General features: G+C 49.3%; 1 protein-coding gene and 1 long non-coding RNA gene across 9 annotated transcripts in view; one reads left to right on the top strand and one right to left on the bottom strand.

The window, feature by feature from the left end:
- The window catches only part of DPF3 (double PHD fingers 3), a 260,012-nt gene that overhangs the window by 76,416 nt on the left and 163,279 nt on the right, over positions 1 to 20,317 (top strand). Inside the window, exon 1 of one of the 7 annotated variants that reach the window (XM_049113656.1) lies at positions 10,763 to 10,918. The exons of the other annotated variants lie outside the window; for them this stretch is intronic. The gene's annotated coding sequence lies outside the window, so the exon portion shown is untranslated. Of the gene's footprint in view, positions 1 to 10,762; positions 10,919 to 20,317 lie in introns of those variants that run through there. 7 annotated transcript variants of the gene reach the window in all.
- On the bottom strand, positions 96 to 2,026 carry LOC112656877 (uncharacterized). 2 transcript variants are annotated; one of them, XR_004817770.2, is made up of 3 exons: positions 1,932 to 2,026; positions 726 to 1,023; positions 96 to 512 (listed from the first exon to the last, which is right to left on the bottom strand). It is a non-coding gene; the product is annotated as an uncharacterized LOC112656877 (long non-coding RNA). The 2 variants fall into 2 exon arrangements; XR_003134716.3 differs by having other exon boundaries at positions 1,344 to 2,019.

The following is a 20,317-nucleotide window of genomic DNA, read 5'->3' as shown; positions in this document are numbered from 1 at the left end:
AGAGCTATAGCCAGAAATTAGAACTAGAAGTTCATGGCCCATGTGGTAACCATTGCCAGGTGACACATTTTTTTTTAAAGATTTTATTTATTTATTTGTGAGAGACAGAGAGAGAACAAGTGGGGGCAAGGAGCAGAGGAAGATGGAGAAGCAGGCTCCCCATGGAGTAGGGAGCCCGAGGCAGGGCCTGATCCCAGGACCCTGGGGCCATGATCTGAGCCAAAGGCAGATGCAACCATCAGCCACCCAGGCACCCAATTTTTTTTTTTTTTTTAAAGTGAGATCTCTCAGACTGAGATCTCCCCTAGAAACTTTTATGGCAGTACTTATCTTGCATTTCTCTCCTTCCTTCCTTGCTCCTCCTCTCACCTTCTGCCCTGGACTGGTAGCTCTGTGTAGACATGTATTTGAATCCAGCCGTAAGCAGGTTTTTGACCAAGCACCATTGGCATCCGAATGGGAGCTACCTGTGTTACCATGAGACTTGGAAACCATGGCCTTCACAGTTCACCCTGAAAGTGGCAAAGACAGACTTTAGTGAAGCCAAGGGACACAAGGGCCACTGGGCTGGGGTTCTGGGACCATACGCTTGCGTAGAAGGAGAGAATTTTTCTATCTTTGGAAGGAACCTGCCTAAGTTTGGCTGCCTGGAAAGGAAAATGTTATACAAAAAATGTTATATTCTTAATCTAACACTCAAACTTAACTGGGATTCCTGATTTTACCTGGTGACCTTGCCATGTGGGGCAGATGGAAAGGTGGGCAGTGGGCAGGGACCCTGCACCTCCATGGGGATGATGATGGCAGGATGAGGTCACTGGAGCACTGAGGTCCTGAAGAATAATGTGACAGTTGTGGCTGACCAGGTGATCAAACTGAGACAGGTCAAGAGATGGGAGATGGAAGATCCTGGCCATTTGTGGTCTTTGGAGAAATCACCACGGAGGCCTAGCCCTCACATGAGCCAAGAGAAAAGGATGGTCTGTAGCTTTGCTCCTCACCAGTTGTATCTGAAAGTACATTCTGCAAAATAAACAAATGCATTCCCTTTGTATATATTTTAAAAGAATCCAGATTCTTTCCTCCTGTAAGTTAAAACAAACACCCGGGGCTGAAAATACACATAGTCAGGGACAATCAAAAGGGTGTCTCAGTCTTGGGCTGCTTGGGTGCATGTGCCTCGAGGTGTGTGTGGTGCCATGAAAGACTGAGGGGTCAGCATCCTTGCTCTCACTCCCAGGAGCTGATTCTGAACATTAATATCCGCATGAGTCTCCCAAGGCCTAGTGTCTGAACATGGGCGGCCCCTTGAAGATCAGCTAATCTGACATCCAGGAACTCACACAACTTCTGAGCTGTGAGGGGTCTCCGTTTACAGATGAGGAAACCGAAGCCCAGAAAACTTAGTGGCGGGCTTCAGGCACAAAGCAGGACAGAGAATCCAGGTTGTATACAGTTTACAACGGCTATACCCTTATCGGTCTGGTTGCCTCTCTCAAAGATAAACCTGTTGAGGGTAGAGATAACGTGTCAGTCTTGTGTAGTGTTCCAGGGGCTGATGACAGTCCTGCACACCCAGCTGTTCCTGTTAGCAGCAGGTGAGGGAGCATTTGCTTCCTGGTACTCAACATTCGTTGGTGCTTCTTTTGCTCCTCCATGGGAGTCTCTTTTCCATGGCTCATCCCACACTTGTATTTCCTGGGCTCTGGGACCAGGTCACCTGGAAGACGGGTGCCTGGCAGGGATGGTATCCACCATGAAGGATGACTCCTGAGGAAGCTAGTACTTCTCCCCACTCAGCAACTACCCTTCTTTTACGCCTGTGGGAATATTTCTGTGTGCAGCTCTGTTTTCTCCCACTCTTCTATGCTTTCATTTCCTGGCTGTAAGGATAGACGAGATGCAGAGCCCTCCCATTTTGTGTTTCATACCTCACGTTTGGGGTGACATGCCCAGCGTGAACAGGTCTTGGCCAGTTGCCACTCAGCTGAGTGCTGCTTTCTTGGTCTGACCCAGGAAAAAGAGGGATTCTTTTGCTCAGAACTTTGTGACGACTTCACAAAGGGGAATATGCTTCACAGGGAACACTGCGTAGTTTCTGAAGCAAGCTGTTGCCTAGACTGTGAGCATGCATGACCACAATCAATAGTCCACAGTGTGGTTTCATGTGAATCACCAACCAGCTCCCTGAAGTCGTGGCTGAGGCCTCCAGCGGGGTGGTCCAAGGACGAGGCCTTGTCTTGGCTCTGAGCTCCATTGTCATCATCTTTCTGTTTTGTTTTTTTTTTTTCTCCCCTCCATCCTTTGAGCCACCTGGTGCCTCTCCTTGGCTACCCCATACCCCAATCCCCTCACTTCCTTGTTTCAAGGCAAGAGCCTCATAGATGCATTTGTGGACACTGTCAATGATTACCCCTAGTCTAGGTGCCAAAATGGTGCCTGCCTTCTCTGTAGTCCTTTCTGTGGCTGGCATCCAGATCCAAGTAGATGCTGGGGACAGAGGAGAGGCTGTCTCCTCAGGCCAGGTTTTCTGAGGTGGCTGCCTGTGAATTCAGGAATGGTTTCTCCTGGTGCTGTGCTGTTGGTGGGATTGTGACTCAGGAAAGAAGAGAACAACTGTGGGATGAGTGCTGCCCAGAGACCAAAGCCACACAGAAGTCCATCTGTGGCTATTTTCTTTCCCATATTATCAAATGGTCCCCTGACTGCAGCAGCTCGAGGTTTTAGTGTGTGTGTTGTGCCTGTGTGTAGGCAGGCTCAGTGGGCAAATCCATAACCACCTGCTTGTCTGTCCATCCACTCAACCATCCCCTGGCTTTTCCATTGATGGATCAACGGATCCATCTCTCCACCCATCCTTTCATGCATCCATTTATAAGAGAATGAGAAATTTATGTACTTCAAGGGGCCAGGCAGGTAAAGTAAATGAAGAAAATGCCCGAGACAAGAGGGAGTGGTCGGGACTGGGGTGAGCTGTAGGCTCACTGAGCCGCCATCTACAACAGTCCCTGCTGGACCCCCTCTCAGGGGCGATCGGTGGCACCTGATGACCACAGTGACTCATCTTTCTATCAAAAGCATTTGGGTAACATCTGAGCAGCCCAGAGGTGTTGGGATGGGGAGGGACAGGTTCTTCTTCAGCCTCGTGCAGAATTTGTTGGTAAAATCAGGCTCCGGAATGTGCAGGGCTTTTTAAGGTTGCAAATGGCAAGACACCCAACTCAAATGGCTGGAGCACACAGCGAGGAAGAAGATATGGGCTCATCTAGCTGGGAGTTCAGCAGTGCAGCTGCTTCACGTGGGCCTGGGCTGAGGAGTTCTACAAGGTTATCTGAACTCCTTCCATCTCCCCTTCCTCTCGCTTCGGCTTTCCTTTGCACTGGCCTCTTTGCAGTGTGGCTATCTCCCAGCAGTTTCAAGTAAACATTTTTTTTAAAAAAATGTATTTATTTGAGACAGAGTGAGAGAGCACAAGCAGGGGGAGCTGCAGAGGGAGAGGGAGAAGCAGGCAACCCTTGAACCAATCCCTAAGGCCTGGGGAGGCGGTTTTCTCCTGGGTCGGAAGCCTCTCTCTAAAGTTGCAGGAGACAGGTTGATGGAAGGACTGGACTCTTATATTTGCACCATAAAGCAAGATGCAGGATTTTGAGCATGACTGGGGCCGCCCCTGCCCCCCTTTCTGTCCTATATCCCAGTTTGAGAGGCAGCCTCTCCTGACGTCCAGCCAGCTCCCGTTGTGCACAGGATGAGGAAAATACGGCGCTGGGTGGGCAATGAGGTGGGGGCTGCGGGTGGGCCTTGCACTGCTTCCCACACACTCCTGAGATGCTTGCATCTGTGGAAACTGATGTTTACTCCAGAACCGGGACTTTCAAAGTTTTTGTTGTTTGGGGAAAGGACAGTAACCTGAGAGGGTCCCGAAGTGGTCAGAGTACTCCGTGAACTTCCACCCGGGTTCTACTGTGGTAGGAGGAGTTGCCAGGATGAGGGGCCCCCTTTCAGCAGTGCTGACTCAGGCTCAGGACTCTTCCCACCCTGGGCAGAAGCCACCTGGGGGAGAGAGGGACCAGGCTTTATTCCCTGCAGCTGGCAGCCCCTGGTGTGGCCCTAGTGGGGACCCAGAGTTCTCCACTGGAACTTTGGTCCGAGAGAGCAAATCAGGCGGATCAGGCCTGACCTCAGTCACGTGCAATCCTTAGCGCCAGAAATACCAGCACTGTGAGGGTTGAGCAACAGTTTTCCCCTCACCATCAAGGATGGTTTTAACTGTTTCCTACCTTGAATTTTTGTTATTGTTGAAAATAGCTACCAGAGAGCAGAAGGCTAAAAGGAAGATGGAAACGGGGGGCAAATGAACCTTATAAAATGACATGTTGATAAAAACACTAGAAACTATCAATATGTAAAACTCTGCTTCTTGGGGAAGTAGAATCACTGATGGTGGAAAGCATCTAAGAACCTTCACACCTTATCTCACTTGCTACAACAACCCAGTGAGGTTGGTAGGGAAGGACCATTTTCTTTTCATATAGATCTCACAGATGTAGATATGGTAAGAGTATTTTTTGGAAAAGATTTTATTTGAGAGAGAGAGAGAGGGAGAGAGCACGCGCATGTGCGGGGGGAGGGGCAGATGGAGAGGGAGAAGCAGACCCCCCCTGAGCAGGGACCCTTTTGTGGGGCTCGATCCCAGGACTCCTAGACCATGACCTGAGCTGAAGGCAGATGTTCAACTGACTGAGCCACCTGGGTGCCCTCATTAGGGGCATTTTAAAGTGGATCAAGAAAAGTTTTGCTGTCTCCTATCCATGCGCATTGTGTGGTTCTGTCTCCCACATGCCTTACTTCTCTTGTCACTTTTCTACCTCACCTTACCCCAGTGGGAAGATCTGCCCCCTTTCCATCCTTTCCTCTAATTCTACCTATCAGACTCCACTTTTATAAAACCTTCCAGAATGATGCCCGACTCACTGATCTCTCCACTCTTTATCAGCAACAGTGTTGTAGATTGCATTTACTATTCACAGCGTATTTGAGTTAAAGGCTGAAGACACAAAAACTATCCCTACCCTCCAGAGGCCTACATTCCAGGAAAATAGAAATAATAAGACCTATTTTCACAGAGTTGTAATGAGTAAATGAATTACTATGCACACGATGCTTAGCATAGTGCCTGAGACATAGTAAGCGCTCCATAAATCCAGCATGCCAAGGGTTTGATGTGATATTTAATTCATGCAACAGTTGAGACAGGCCGATTTTCCTGTCTCCTTTTACAGATAAAGAAAGGGATGCTCAGATAAGTTATGCAACTTTCCCACAGTCACACAGCTACTTAGCAGGAGATCTGAGATTCAAATTCTAAAACCCTCTCTCTTTTTTTGAACCTCACCCGAGATACTTTGGTGATGAAAGCAAATGACGCACAATGTTGTTGTAAGATAAAATCCCTGTTCCTTTGGTGCCTGCCTCAGTTCGCCCATCTACGAAATGGGAGGGTGAAAAGATTCATGTTGGGGATTGTTGACTGTAGCCCTGAGCCCAAAGTGAGCACAACACAATTTAAAATAACACCGTTGTTTGCAGGAGAAAGACATGTAGGGGAACGCATTGTGGGTCTGTGGAAGATTGCTGGGCTCTCACACTTGTCTTCTTTCAGCAGAAAGTAAACTCAGATCTGGACCATGTCTGATCTAGGAAATTCTGATCGTAAATCTAGATCTTTGGGTGTCTATGGAGGAAGGGCTCAGGCCTCAGCATGAAAGGGTCAGTTTGCATTGGGCTGAGTGGCCCCTCTGATTCCTGGGACCTGACAGGGCTTTGTTGGTATTTGCTGACTGATAAGTAGTTTGCGTCAAGCTGGTTTGTTTAGTCACTGGGCCTGATAGAGCCAGAGCAACGGGCTCACAGAACTAGTGGGCAGCTCCTTCGTTGCCGTTTACTAAGCAACTAACTTAGTTAACACTAACTGTGTGCCTGGCATGGAGTGAAGGATTCTGGGTGCTTTTCTTTTCTTTTTTTCTCTATTCCTCATGATACAAGGATCCTTTATTTTATTTTATTTTTTTTTATTTTTTTTTATTTTTTTTAATTTTTTTTTTTATTTATTTATGATAGTCACAGAGAGAGAGAGAGAGAGAGAGAGAGAGAGGCAGAGACACAGGCAGAGGGAGAAGCAGGCTCCATGCACCGGGAGCCCGACGTGGGATTCGATCCCGGGTCTCCAGGATTGCGCCCTGGGCCAAAGGCAGGCGCTAAACCACTGCGCCACCCAGGGATCCCTACAAGGATCCTTTAAAGTTAGTACTTCTGCTGGGAAAATAGAAGCTCACACAGACATGTCTCTTAGGCACCATACATTTTATACTTTAATTAGATTTTTGCTGTAAGGTAGGATATTTTCAGTATTCTATTTTTTAAAAATATTTTATTCATTTTTCATGAGAGACACAGAGACACAGGCAGAGGGAGAAGCAGGCTCATCTCAGGGAGCCCGATGTGGGACTCGATCCCAGGACCTCAGGATCATGACCTGAGTTGAAGGCAGATGCTCAAGTACTGAGCCACCCAGGCGTTCCTATTTTCAGTATTCTAGAGCTAAGGGCACAACCTCATATCCTACCACCCCTCACCATTGCTGTAACAAGTGCAAGTTGCAGCAGCACTCAGCTTTGGTAGACAGAATAGGGACCCCTCAAAGAGGTCTGGGTCCTAATCCCTGGAATCTGTAAAAATGTCACTTTATAGGGTATAAAGGGACTTTGTAGATGTGATTAAATGAAGGACTTTGAGATGGGGAGATTCTCCTGGATTATGTGGGTGGGCCCAATGTAATCCCAGGGGTCCTTTTAAGAGGGAAGCAGGAGGGTCAGAGTCAGTGATATGACAATGGAAGCAGAAGTCCAAGTGATACAGTGGAGGTAAGCAGCCACCAAGCAATGAATGCAAGCAGCCTCTGAGAAGGACAAACATTATATGTTCTCATTCGTGTGGGGAATATAAATAATAGTGAAAGGGAAAATAACGGAAGGGAGAAGAAATGTGTGGGAAATATCAGAAACGGAGACAGAACGTAAAGACTGCTAACTCTGGGAAACGAACTAGGGGTGGTAGAAGGGGAGGAGGGCGGGGGGTGGGAGTGAATGGGTGACGGGCACTGGGTGTTATTCTGTATGTTAGTAAATTGAACACCAATAAAAAAAAAAAAAAAAAAAAAAGAAGCTGGAAAAGGAAATGAAATGCATTCTCCTCTAGAGCTTTCAGAAGCAAAGCAACCTGGTCAAAACCATGATTTTAGTCCTATGCAGCTCATTTTGGACTTCTGATCTCCAGAACCGTAAGATAATAAATTTGGGTGGTTTTAAGCCGAGTTTGTGGTAATTTGTTGCACAGCAATAGGACACCAACACACCACCTCTCCACATGTCTTGGATATTCAAAAGTTCCAGCCAAGTAAGACTCTACCTTTGCGTCCTCTACCTCTACCTTTGCGTCCCAGGGCCCTTCAATCAAAGGGGATAAGTACCTTCTACCTACCACTGGGATGATCTATACTGGAGTAAGAATTTTGCGGGTGAGGTTGGTTTGGTACTAAATCATCCGCACACTCATGGTTGTGCTTCTGACCTCTGATCCCACTGGCTAGACAGCTGACTGGGGGTGGGGGGCAATCTGAGCCAATGGCATTGAGCTCTTTTATTTTTTAATACATTCTGCTATTGCTCATCTGTGTGGACAGGGAAGCGGGTGGAACAGATGATACTGCCCGGGAGTTAACTCATGACTGTTTCTACGACTGATGATGGCAGCAAGTAGCAGGTGGGACCCCACGTCAGAGTAACAACAGCTAATATTTACTGATCGCTCATGGTGAGGTTATATCATTGGTTCCCAGTGGTCTGAAGAGGAGGGTCCTATAGTCACCCTCACTTTACAGATGAGGAAAGTGAAGCTCTGGGAGTCAATAGGCCAGAGAGCAAGTAAACGAGGAGCCAGGACTCCAACCCACACACTTGCTGCTCACTTAAATGGTGTGCTGCCTCTCACACATGTGCTGTGGCATAGACTCAGCGCTCCTTAAACATTTACTGGCTGAATGAACGAATGACGACCACTCAGGCCAGGAGCACTTTTTTGAACCCCATCCAGAGACAGCAGTAGACTGAGGGACTGCCAGAAAACCCAGCTGGACAGCAAGGAATTTACTCCTGCAGGTGCAAAGATAGCACAGAACTGGCTATCTTACTAAGCATCTCCCATCTGGACTCACGGGGAGGCCCAGCTAAATTCTTGTTGAATTTGTCGGCGTCTTCCATCCAGCAGAGCCCCAGGCACCGAGAAGAGGTAGGGATGGTGATCTCTGGAGAGATCTCCCTTTCCCCTGGGGCTTCCCACACCCCATCTTTGGATGCTCCAAATGGCCCAGCTGGTGATCCAGGGAGGATGTCGGGTGCAGGCTTGTTAATTTCCTTTCTTCCTCCCTGAATATAGACGAGAGAGATGGGGACGGGGCAGTGATGATGGACATAAACTTGGTGTGAAGCTTCAGGGGGCCCCTGTGGCCTTTGCCTGTCTAGAAATTACCGGCGTCCCTAATGCTTCTTCCGTTTTGCTTCCTTTTATGTCTTGCTTTTGTGAGCGAGATGAGAATTTACCACTGATGAGCCTTGTGCTATGTAATGAATAGAAGGCAAGTGACCCCAGCTGTCTCCCCTCCCGCCATCCCCAGGAATGTCTTGTCAGCCTTAGTGGTCTTTGGCCGGCCAGTTCAGACGGGCTGCTGCTGCTTTATTAAAGGGCCTCATGGCTGCTGTCTGACACTTTTGGTTTCCTTCTTCTTCAAATCTCTCTCAAGTTATTACTTCATTTGTAGCAGTGGTCAGAGCAAAGAAATTCTATTGATTTTCCTTCCTCTGTTCTTAGTTTCTTCATATATTAATTGGGTCTAATCATGTTTGCCATCCTCCTCTCTTTAGTGGAGATTCAGTTTTTGGTGTTTAATGGGAGGGATGGAGAGTTTTTGACTGGAGGAGGCTCCTCCATGTCCATACTGCACAGATTTTAAGATGGCACTCAGTTTTGTATTTCAGCAGCATTTGGTTTTTGTCTTTGTTTTATTTCGAAGAACACTCTCTATTCAGGATATTTTCCAGTCTACCCAATGCCGTAAGAGCCCTTCGCCTAGAGATGTCACATCAGTGATTTAAGATTTGGAGGGGCAAGGGGAGAGGAGGTTCAGGACAGCTCTGGAGATTTGGGCCCCATTCCATGCTGGGTCACTGGAAACGGCCTCTGCTAATTGGAACTTGTCCTGTCAGGACACATCAGACAGGGCCATGGACAACCCCTGAGCTTGGTGGGGGCAGGATGGACTGCAGAGGCAGGTGTCACTGCTGCCCGGTCCCGGGAGGGCTTTGTTACTCTGGGGCGCAAGAGCCAGCCAGCAGTCATATGGACTGAGGTCAGGAGGCTGTGCAGAGCCGGCTTCTCCAGGAGCCCAAGAGAGTACTGAAGTCAGGGCTGTTTGGGGCTATGTGGTGCCAGAGTTGGGATGTGTGTGTGTGTGTATGTGTGTGTGTGTGTGTCCTCACGAGTGAGGATGTTTGCCTTCAAGAACACCCCTAACACCAGAAATGTGTGCATTTTTTGCCATTGCCTTCCAAAAAAGACAAAACAAAACCCTTGAGTCCTTGAATTATGTTAAGGGGAACATAAATTTTGGTTGCAGGGAGGACTGGAGGAAGAACAGTTCAGCTCCAGGTCCTGGAGCAGGAAGGCTTCCTCCCTTATTGTTGCTGCCTGGTCCCTCTGCCCTGCCCTTCAGAGTTTCCTTGTGACTGTCCCAGGCAAGGGCAGGAGGGCCCATGCCTGCGGGCCTGTTTTGTTGACATGCTGGTGTGTGCCCAAGGACAAGCACATGGCTCCCCGCTGGCTCTGCAGGAAGGAGCAGTGGGGGCATGTTCCAGGCCCCTGGGCTGGGCAGTGCCTGCTGTGGCTGGGCGATGTCATGGTCCTTGGACAGAGTGACTCCAGGCAGCAGGGAGCATGCCACACTCTTTTCCCTAACCTATACCCCACTCTGCCTGCCCCTCTTCCTGCCATGGGTGCCAGTGTCTCTGAGCTGCCTGCCTGGCTTTGAGTGTGTGGCCTTCCTGCAGAAGAATAGGGTTGGCTATCAGGCAGCGTGGCCCAGTGGGAAATACGTCTGTGGATTTGAGTTGAGCTGTACTCTAATCCCAGCTCTGCCACTGAGGAGCTCTGTGGCATTGGCGGAATTCTGTGTCCTCTTTGAGCCTGAGTTTCCTTATCTATTAATATAATGATGAAGGAATGCCAATGGTGGTTGAGTACGGTACCTGCCACCAAGCAGTTGCTTGACAGATTGTGCTAAAGTTATCAAAGCTGTGATGTTGGCTTTGTCTGAGCCAACAGTACATCGCCTATAAAGTCCTCCAACATCCTGCAGAGGACCAGCCCGATCCTAGCAAAGGGGACCCCACATTGGACCTGATCACCTCTGTTTTCATTTTAGTCATAGGCAGACAGCTTGTTGTGTACTTGCGGGGCTGCCCTGACGTGCCCCTCTCTCCCCAGTATTGCTTCAGTGGTTAGCAAAGGGGCTGATGGGGCCCAGGCAAAGAGCAAAGGCTGCCAGGGCAAACCTTCAAGCCAGCAAGTCAACATTTATTTATAGATCTTGGAAGGATCCAACACCCCAGGCTGTGGAGAAGGGCCTGGCAGAGGCAGCTGCAGGGAACAGGGGGCAGGGGACAGTGATGGTGGTGGTGGTGCTGGAGGGAACAGAGAGGCCAGGTGGCATTTGGAGAGCCAGCAGAAAGCAGCAGATTCCAGCAGAGTAAACTGAGGCGAGCTTAATAAGATGGCTATTTATAAAAGCGGGGGCAGGGCAACGTCGGAGGTAAGATGGCACAGTACCTGGGGGCTAGGTCAAGGGGAGAGGGTAGCTTATGTGGAGAGGGCTGCCTGATGGGAGCTGTGACCTTCAGTAGACCCAGCAAGCAGGTGGCTGGGGGAGTAGACGCCCCATCTTGCTCTCTTCCCTCCCTCTGGCCTGCTGCTACCATTTGCCATTGGCCCAGGCTGCCAGCCGCAGAGGGCAGATGGCAGGTGGCTGACCAGGACATGCTCCTGGGGGCACAGCGCAGGGAGAAGAATGGTGGAGAGAACCTGGAAGGGCCAGTGCAAGAGAACTGGCACAGAGAAGCAAGGGCTCGGGGAAAGGAAGGCCGGGGACATTTCGGGATACGTGGGTGAAGAGAGTTGAGTCACCCAGGGGACCCGGCCAGAGGCTCCGTGACAGAATGATTAATATCATGGACTCAGGGAGGCTGCCAGAATGAGGACTGATTTTACCCTACTTCTGTGTGGTCCTGGGCCAGCCGTGCAAGCTCTCGAAGCCCGTTTCCTCATCCGTGAGGTGGGAATGCTAAAGATGTGTGTTCTACCTCCTAGCGGGGTGCAGTGAAGTACTGAGGTACTCCACAGGACGCCGGGGTCACCGGAACCCGGTAAACGAAGATAGGGCTTTCCATGAGACAAAGGGTCTGGCTGAGCAGGCCGTGAGGATGGTGTGAGGCCCAGTGGGGATATTATTTCTCCATCTACTGTACACCAGGTATGTACTTTTCGTCACCGGCCATGCAGAGGTGAACCAACTAGACCAGTCTTTGTCCTGGGAGCTTAAGTATCTTGTGTAGAAAGACAGGTAGTAAGTAAATGCTAATAAAATAATTTTTGATAGTTGGCAAAGTTATTAAAAAGACCATTAATCAGGGGGGTGGGTAAAGAAAGAGGGAGTGCTAGAGAGAAGGAGTTTAGGGATGGCCTCGAGGAGGTGGGAGTGAGCAGGACCCAAGGAGCAGAAGCAGCCACCCTGTAGAGATGAGGAACGTGCCCGGTGTGGGCCCTGCGGGTACCAAGGCCGGAGGAGGGGCAGGCTGGTGTTTCTGGGGCAGAGAGGTGGCTTGGGGAGCGGAGCTTCCAGTTGGTGATAGCAGCTGCCTCTTGGGTGGACATGAGGATTGAGTGGAGACTCCTTCCTTCCTTCCTTCCTTCCTTCCTTCCTTCCTTCCTTCCTTCCTTCCTTCCTCCCTCCCTCCCTCCCTCCCTCCCTCCCTCCCTCCCTCCCTTTTTAAAAGATTTTATTTATTTATTCATGAGAGACACACAGAGAAAGGCAGAGACACAGGCAGAGGGAGAAGCAGGCTCCCTGCGGGAAACCTGATGTGGGACTCGATCCCAGGACCCTGGGATCATGCCCAGAGTCGAAGACAGATGCTCAACCACTGAGCCACTCAGGTGCCCTAAGTGGAGATTTCTTTTCTTTTTTTTTTTTTTTTTTAAGGATTTTATTTATTTATGAGAGACACAGAGAGAAAGAGAGAGAAGCAGAGACACAGAGGGAGAAGCAGGCTCCATGCAGGGAGCCTGACGTGGGACTCGATCCAGGGTCTCCAGGATCACACCCTGGGCTGAAGGCAGCGCTAAGCCGCTGAGCCACCTGGGCTGCACTAAGTGGAGATTTCTTAGCCCGTGACTGGCACCCTTACGTGCCTGAGGATCCTTAGTTGTTGGCTGGTGTTACTATTACTTTAACACAAATTATTCTTTTAGAACAGGAGGGCATAAATAAGTGGGTAGATATGATATAAAATGTTCCAGCGGGTCTGTAGACTTTTACTGCCAGGCGGTGCAGAACAGTGTTGAAGAGTCCAGACTCTGAGACGGGAACGCCTGGTTCAATCCTCGACTTGGCCGCTCCCTCGGGGACCCTGAGCCTATGACCACAGCTGTCACAGGGTCCTCATCTGTGTCATGGGGGAATAGGAAAAGCGTCTCTCTCATGAGGTTGCTGCAAAGATGACATGTGTTCTTCTTTCTAATGAACTTGGACCGCTCTGGAAGCTGGCCCACGGTAAGGGCCACCTGGTGGTATTGTCGCTGCTGAGGCTCAGGAGTCGACTTGGTGCCGGGGAGCCGTGAGCCAAGGACTCTGTCTGTGAGGAGCTCACAGTGGGTCCGAGACATGTGTTCATGGAGATCGGTCTCACCAGGCAGCATCTGATGCTCGTTGAATAAGCCTGATGACCATTACTGGTGGGGTCGTGATCAAAGGGCTGCAGGAGGGAAGGGAAGGCTCTCAGGAGGGTTGTGGGGACAGAAAAATGAAAATGCTGACCAGATCTGATGGCAGCAGGTGAAGAAAGGACAATCAAATCGGTGTCTGCCCTTCCGACATAGCCTTTTGTAGCCGTGTGCATGTTCCTGGGATGAGCCTCAACTTACCTCTCATATTTGTTGGGAAGGGAGGTTCCCCTGCCCCCCTCCGTCAGCTCCTATGGGGCCCTGAACTCTGAGGGAGGTTGTTGAGACTCTTCTACCCTCAACGTCCCCCAGGCCAGAGAGAGGAGGAGAGGTTAGAGGTCAGAGGACAAGAGCTGGGGAGCTGGGAGGACGAGGTGGAGGTGGATGGCAGTGTGGATGGAATTAACCAGAACCCTGTGTGTCTGGCAACTGGCAGATTCTTGTGGTAAGATAAGTGGAACCCTCTGCAAGGTAATTATTAGAGAGCATAAATCGCCCAGATAACCTGTCCTCAGAAGAGATATTGATGGCTGTGGGGCATGTGCTGGAGGCCATCCCCCCTCCACAAATATTGACTCCTGTCCCCTCCTCGCCCCCCATTCCCCTCCTCTTCCTTCTGTCTTGCCTTTCCTCTAATCAGCTGCCCGTCCGGCCCTCCTCCCCTACAGACCTCAGCCTACTGCTCAAGCAGGCTCTTTGGGACGCTTCTCTTTGCTTGCCTCTTGGCTCTCGTAATGATGGAGGTCCCAGAACACAGCACACCACCACCCCCCCGCACCCCTGAAGTTCAGCAGAGATTGGTGGACGAGGTGCAGCCCCTGTGGGGAAGAGTCTTGACTAACAGAAGGAAGCCCTAAGGTTCTTCCCTTGGGCCCAGGTCCCCAGAAATGCCCTTACCTAGTGCTGTTGGGTCAGCGTCAGGCTCTGGGAAGGGCCAGGACCATACCTGGTCCCAGGGATGAAGAGAAGGGAGGTCAGGTGCTTAGCACAGTGGGCAGGTAGTGGGCACCTGTTGGCACATCTCCTGCTCGTAGAACTTTCTGAAGCCCCCTCTTCTCTCCAAGCCTGTGGGCCTCCTGGTAGGGAGCTCATGCTTTGGCTCATGTTCTCTAAGTATTTGTTTAACAACTATAGAAAAAGGCAGAAGGCCTGATGAGGGACAACTGGAAACAGCCTTTCCTCTCTGGTCCTGAGTTGTCCAGTTTCGGCCCCGACCCACACCCCAGTTCTTGGCCAGACTGGATGTGATTTCCCTCCAAGCCTATTTATTGCCATCGCTGACCGTGTTCAGGGTGGAGGGGCTCTTACCTCCCTCTGACCCCACACAGCCTATCTGCTACCAGCCAAGCAAGGGCACGTTTGAGGGGGGAAGCAGGAGTTGTTACTACTGATTGCTTGCACCTCAGTGTAAGCTGGGCCTGGGCCACGCAAAATGTGTCCAATATATCGAAGTTCTCTGCCTCAGATAATGCTGTTGAATATAAGCCTCTCCAAACTCCACAGTTCCGGTGATGTTCTAATCCTGGTGAGATTGGACCCTGGGTGCTGCCTGGCTGGCTTGCCCTGTCTGTCCATTCTGACTCTGTATTTTCCATCGTCTGGTATATGTGAAGAGGATTCTCTCCATTTGACAGAGGAGAACCTGGGGTCCAGAGGGGTTGATGGACTTGCTGAAGACACAGTGACCAAATTCCAACTTAGACCAGGACCCAAGGTCCCGCCTTGATTTCCCCATGAGCCTCTCGGGACCAAGCCCTATCCCTCCACTCCAGGGCATGATAGAATGTCCTCACCCAAACAGCCAAGGGCTGGGATGCTTCTGGAAGCCTAGTGCTTCTGGAGAGGCGAGAGGGGTTGAAGGAGGCAGGGAGGCATGGGAGGCAGGAGAAGCTTGGACGAGAGCCTCATCTGTGCCTGGTGGTTCATAATCGTGTTATTTGGAAAGAGGGGTCAAGGAGGATTTGGGCACTCAGGGAGGGGACAGTGATCTCAGTGCCCCTACTTTCACTCCACAGGAGGAGATGAGGCCTCTGCAACTGTGGGAAGCCTGCTTCGCTCATTGGCCAACAGCGGCTTCTAAGGAGAAAGGGCTTTTGAGAGAGGCTAGAAAAAAAAGTAATTTCCAGTGATGAGTTTTGCATGCTGTAGTTAACAATAATTATTAAATAGGTAGGGTGAGCTCGTGCTTGTTTTCCTTATTATTAACCATATTTATGGGTTTTTATTAAGTTGTACCAAGCTGGGATAATTGTCAAATGCTCTGCTTGAGCTTTGTGACTCTCGGCCTCCCATGCTATTTTCTTTTATTCCAAGGGTGGAGTCTTTTCATCATTCGAGACTTAGGTTATAAACCGGGAGTTGGCAAACTTTCCATAAAGGTCCAGAAGGCTTTGCAGGTCACGCAATCACTGTTGGAACTCCTCAACGCCACCGTTGCCGCCTGAGAGGAGATCGGACCATATGCACATAAGTGCACGTGGCTGTCTTCCAATAAAACTTTATTGGTAGGAATTTGTGGGGGCTACACGTGGCCCCAGGGCTGTCATTTGCAGACCCCTGCTGGAGACAGTGGAGAAATCCTGGGACTAGGAGCCTGGCTGCCGAGGATCTAATCTAAGCCCTGGCCCCCGTGTGACTAGAGGAAATTACTTCACCTCTCTGGTTATTGGTTTTCCTGGCAGTACAGCAAGCCCTTTGCATTAGACAATCTCTAGCACCTGGAATTCTTATGGTAATCTGGCATTTTGCTTTTTGTCCCTTCAGTTAACATTCAGAGAGAGCCACAGGGCTTCTCAAAGCCCGTTTCCCCTTGTTCACCTGTGGGATGGATTTGGTTTCTAAACCACATAATAACGTTTTGTATTTCTCTGATGGTATCTTTTCAGGCAGCTCCATAACCAACCTACTTCTTGAGTTACTAAGAGGTGGCTCTGTGACAGGCTCTGTGACTAACAGTACCTCTGGAACTGGTTGGCAGTTTGGGAAACTGAGGCACAAGAAGAGAAATGGCTGAGATCACCCAGCAAATCGGTGATGCTTTTAGAAAAACCTGGTGCCCCCCTCCCCACTCCCAGTAAAAGGGGTGCTGTTCAGGTTATTCCAGTTTGGGAGGTTCAACTCTCAGTGAGGGGGCAGTGGTGCCCCTGTGAGAGGCTGAGAGCAAGGTTCTGGACTGAAATTGCCTGGATTTATAGCTTCATAGCACCACCTGATACCATGGGCAAGACACTGAACACTCTGCGTGCCTCCGTTTCCTCATCTGTGGAATGGAGGGAAATAATAAGATGGGGCTGATGAGGATGAAATGAAATAATCTGTCAAGTGCTTAGAACAGCACCTGGTGCATATAGTAAGTGCTCAGTAAATGGTGGCTAGGCCACAGTTTTTGTTACCACCATCTTGTTGTTGCCCTTCTGTAAATACGTCAAGGATGTCTCTTCCTCGTTTTTATACCTGATTCATCTTCAATTCTTGGCTTGGAGATGTAGGCTGACTTGTATGTCAAGTGACTCTTGATGAGGTAGGATAGAGGGAAGGGAGGGAGTGAGGGAGGACGGGAACTTGAGAACAGGTCCATGAGGGAAGGAGGGTCAGATTTTAAATACAGTCAGGTCCCCTTATATTGTTGGGTTGGCAAGAAAAATAGGCTTCCCTTCAGCAGTATGGAGGCTCTGATATCTTTTGTCTTCATCCCAGGATGTAGAGATTATAAGGGAAGATTTAGGTATTTCTAGGGTACATTTACCTTTTAGTTTTGGTCTTCTTTGTTTCCCAGAATAGGTCGATCTTTTCTACCGGAGAATTTAAGTTTGGCGACATGACCAGCCTCTTGGTCATCCTGGCTTTGTTTTGTCCTTATTAAAAGGTTTATAAGCATGTGCCTCAAAAACTAGCAGGCCTGAGGCAGTTTTCTCAGAGGACTGCCAAGAGAAATTGGGGTGGCTCTCAACCTAGTGGCAGGTTAAATGAGACTCAGTGCTTCTTTGTTTGGCTTGATGTCCCTTAGAAGGGCAGCCTGGAGATCATTTGGTCTGCAGGGCGTTTGCTTCTACCGGCTGATTTTAACCAACTCTGACAGGAGGGCAGAGGCCCCCAAGCGAGGTCAGGACCACAAATCCCATCCCAGCAGGTGCATGATGGGGAGACAGCGCCCTCCGGATGACCTTCAAGTTCCCATTGATTTCCCGTCAAGCAGTGCTTCCCCACCCCCATCCTGCTCCTGCCCCTGCCACTACCCATAGGCTGGGGGCTCTGGAAGAGGACATGGATCAGCTCTCAGGGAAAGAACATGCAGAGGAGGTTAATTCAGAGACAGGTCCTTTCAGGAAACTGGAGTAGGTACATTGGGGACCATCGTCTGGCACTGCTAGTTTACAGTGCTAGTATCAGGCCTGGAATGTTCTTTTTGGGCATAGGAGAGAAGAGCTGATGTCATGAAGGGCATCATTTATTCCCTTGACCCTACTTCTCTGCAGGTTTTGTAGTGTTTGTGTGGCATCCATTGGGTCCCGAGCAAGATTCAAGTATGGACTGTGGAATAGGCTCCTAATCCAGTGATGAGTGTGTCAGGCAGGGAGGATCAGAAGTGAGAAGGTGGTGGTGTCATTCTCATTCCCTGTGTTGGCACCTCCCCCTAGCAATGACCTTCTTGCCCTCTGGGGAGCCAGGCTCCTGTACCAGCCCAGCTGGCTGTTGCAGGTAGCCTGGGATTTTCACTAATTTTTTTTCGGTGTTATCTGTTGAGCCATTACCTTTGCGCCAGATCATGTGTTAGGTTCAGAGAGTGGTAGACAAGAGAAATAAACACCCTGCTCTTACGGAGTTCATAATTTTGTTATGTAGAGACAACCAGCAAGCAAAGAAAAAAGCAGAAAAAGGTTGGTAGTCGGTGAGTATAATGAAAAAAATAAAACAGAATGGGACATAGCAAGGACTAAGGCAGGGGTGGAGTAGAGTGGGCTGCCTTAGGGTGGGTCAAAGAAGACTCTTCTGAGAAGAACCCAGCCATGAGAAGACCTGGGGGAGCTGTATACAACGAGAGGAAATAGCATGTTCAAGAGTCCTGAGGTGGGATGATTTTGGTATATACAAAGGACAGAGAGAAGTGCAGTGAGGATGGGGTTGAGTGGACAAGAGGGCAGGGGACAAGAGGAAGTAGGAAAGGTGGACATGGCCAGACAGTCTGGGGGCCTACAGCTAGGAGAAGGAGTTTGGATTTTATTTTGAGTGCTGTGAAAGCCATTGGAGGGATTTAAGAAGGAGAATGTCATGATCTGATTTCCATTTTAAAAAGATCACTTGGACTGCTGCATTGAGAATTGACTACCGAGGATGTGTTATTTGTGGCTGTGTTTTAAATGCCAGGCCAATATTCCCTTTATCGGGGAGGACAGCCTTGAGGCCCTCGTATTCCAGCAGCGAAGATGGGGTCTGAGGATATGTTTATCCGAGAATTGTCTCTAATCAATGTTCCCCTTCTACTGGCAAGCACACCTGAGGGACAACATCCGGGTGCCCAGCTCATAGCTGGGGTTTCAGAGAGGACTCAGCCTATGAACCAGGGAAACTAAAAATACTTTCTTAATCAATGAAGTTTCTGTGATGGGCGTGTGTTTTCTTTCTAGGTATGCTTTACCCTAAGATAAAGCAGTCTTTTTTTTTTTTTTTTCCCCACTTTTGAAAGTTGGTTGCATTCTACACATTCTTTAGCCTCCAGAGAAGAGATTTATTTTGTCACGTCTGGATGCCATTTGAAAGGCAAACCTTGGATACAAGAAAGGCTACAGTCCTCTTCCTCTCTGGAGCATCCCCCTTTCCTGACCCCCCCCCACCTCCATTATTTACTGGAAGGAATCATCCTTTTTCCCCTCCTGCCTCCAGTCTCTTGTCCTTGGCAGCCCCTTGACACCAACCCTGAGTTGCGTATGTCATCAGAACACCCAGTGGCAGCTCAGAAATCATGGCCAGGTTCAACATAAATTCCGTCTTGCTTAGGCAGCTTTGCATAATAAGTCCCTGAAAAGTCTTCACCAGAGTAGATGCTGGAAAAGGGATTTATTGGGTCTAGCAGGCCTGAACATCAGACTGCATGGCATTTAAGTCATGATAGGGGTTTTAGGGTTCAAATTCTTCATCAGATTTGGCTTTTGCAAGGCAACACCCTTGTCCCCAAGGTGACTTTCTTGCGATGTTTGAAGGTCAGAGTTACTGCCAGAGTGACTCAAAGAATGTTAGTTAGGATCTTCTCCATAAATTTGCCTTAACCAGGCCTCTTGGATGTTTCACGAGGGATGAGGATTTCTGTGGGGCTAGTGTGCTACAGGTTAGTGCTGCTTAATCCATGCCAGCTGCCAGAAAAGAAATTTCAGGAACAAACCCAGCTGAGTTAAAGTCAGCTAGCTGGGCATTCCTGCTCTGCCATTAGAATGTGGCCGAAAGACATCACCACAAGGCCCTCTTGTTCTTCCCCTTGCTTTGGAGAGTGGGGAGTTATCCTCAGGTCAGTGAGTCTCATATTTCTCAGAATTACTGGGGGATCTGTCAAAAATGCAGATGTCTAGATTACATGCCAGACCTCCAGAATCAGAATTTCACAGCCCCACTTGCCCCCACTGATTCTGACACAACCCAAAGTTTGAGCGCCACTCCCTAGACCATTCTTCTGGAGACTGGGGTGATGGCATTCTTGATAAGCACCGAAGGCACATCTGCATCAGCAGAGGAAGAGCTAGTCCTCCTAAGGTGTTCTGATGACAGCACCACATTCAGCGAGCTTCTTGTAAAGTTCAGAGAAGGGGAATATTAGTTCTGTGTCTTGCACAGTGGCACGAATATTGTAGGTGGAGAAATGAAAATCTTGAAAGCCAAAGGGATCTTTTTTAAGATGATAGGGAAAATTCAGTGAGATTCAAGCTTGCAGGATATCCATTTTCAGCTGCCTAAGCTTGTGCTCTGGAGAAGCCAGATAGTTTCAGGCTCACCTCATCAGCATATGGAGAAAGAGTGTCCCCCAGCATCTCCCAGCTGGGAAGCTTCCATTAGGATGACCTGACATTTCAATCAAGTAATCAATATTTATCATGTTCTCTGTAGTGTGAGCACTGTGCTTGGTTGGCTAACATGGACATACATAGCTCTTGGTTCCTGTCTTCAAGATTCTTATAATCTAGTTGAGTGGGAAGAGATAAGAAGGATGGTAGAGACCAGCCAAACA

The sequence above is a fragment of the Canis lupus genome, chromosome 8 (genome assembly GCF_003254725.2).
Source record: "Canis lupus dingo isolate Sandy chromosome 8, ASM325472v2, whole genome shotgun sequence".
In the NCBI taxonomy this organism is placed as follows: Eukaryota; Metazoa; Chordata; class Mammalia; order Carnivora; family Canidae; genus Canis; species Canis lupus.
Note: the sequence above shows the minus strand (reverse complement) of the source record. Positions and strands in the feature narration are given on the sequence as shown.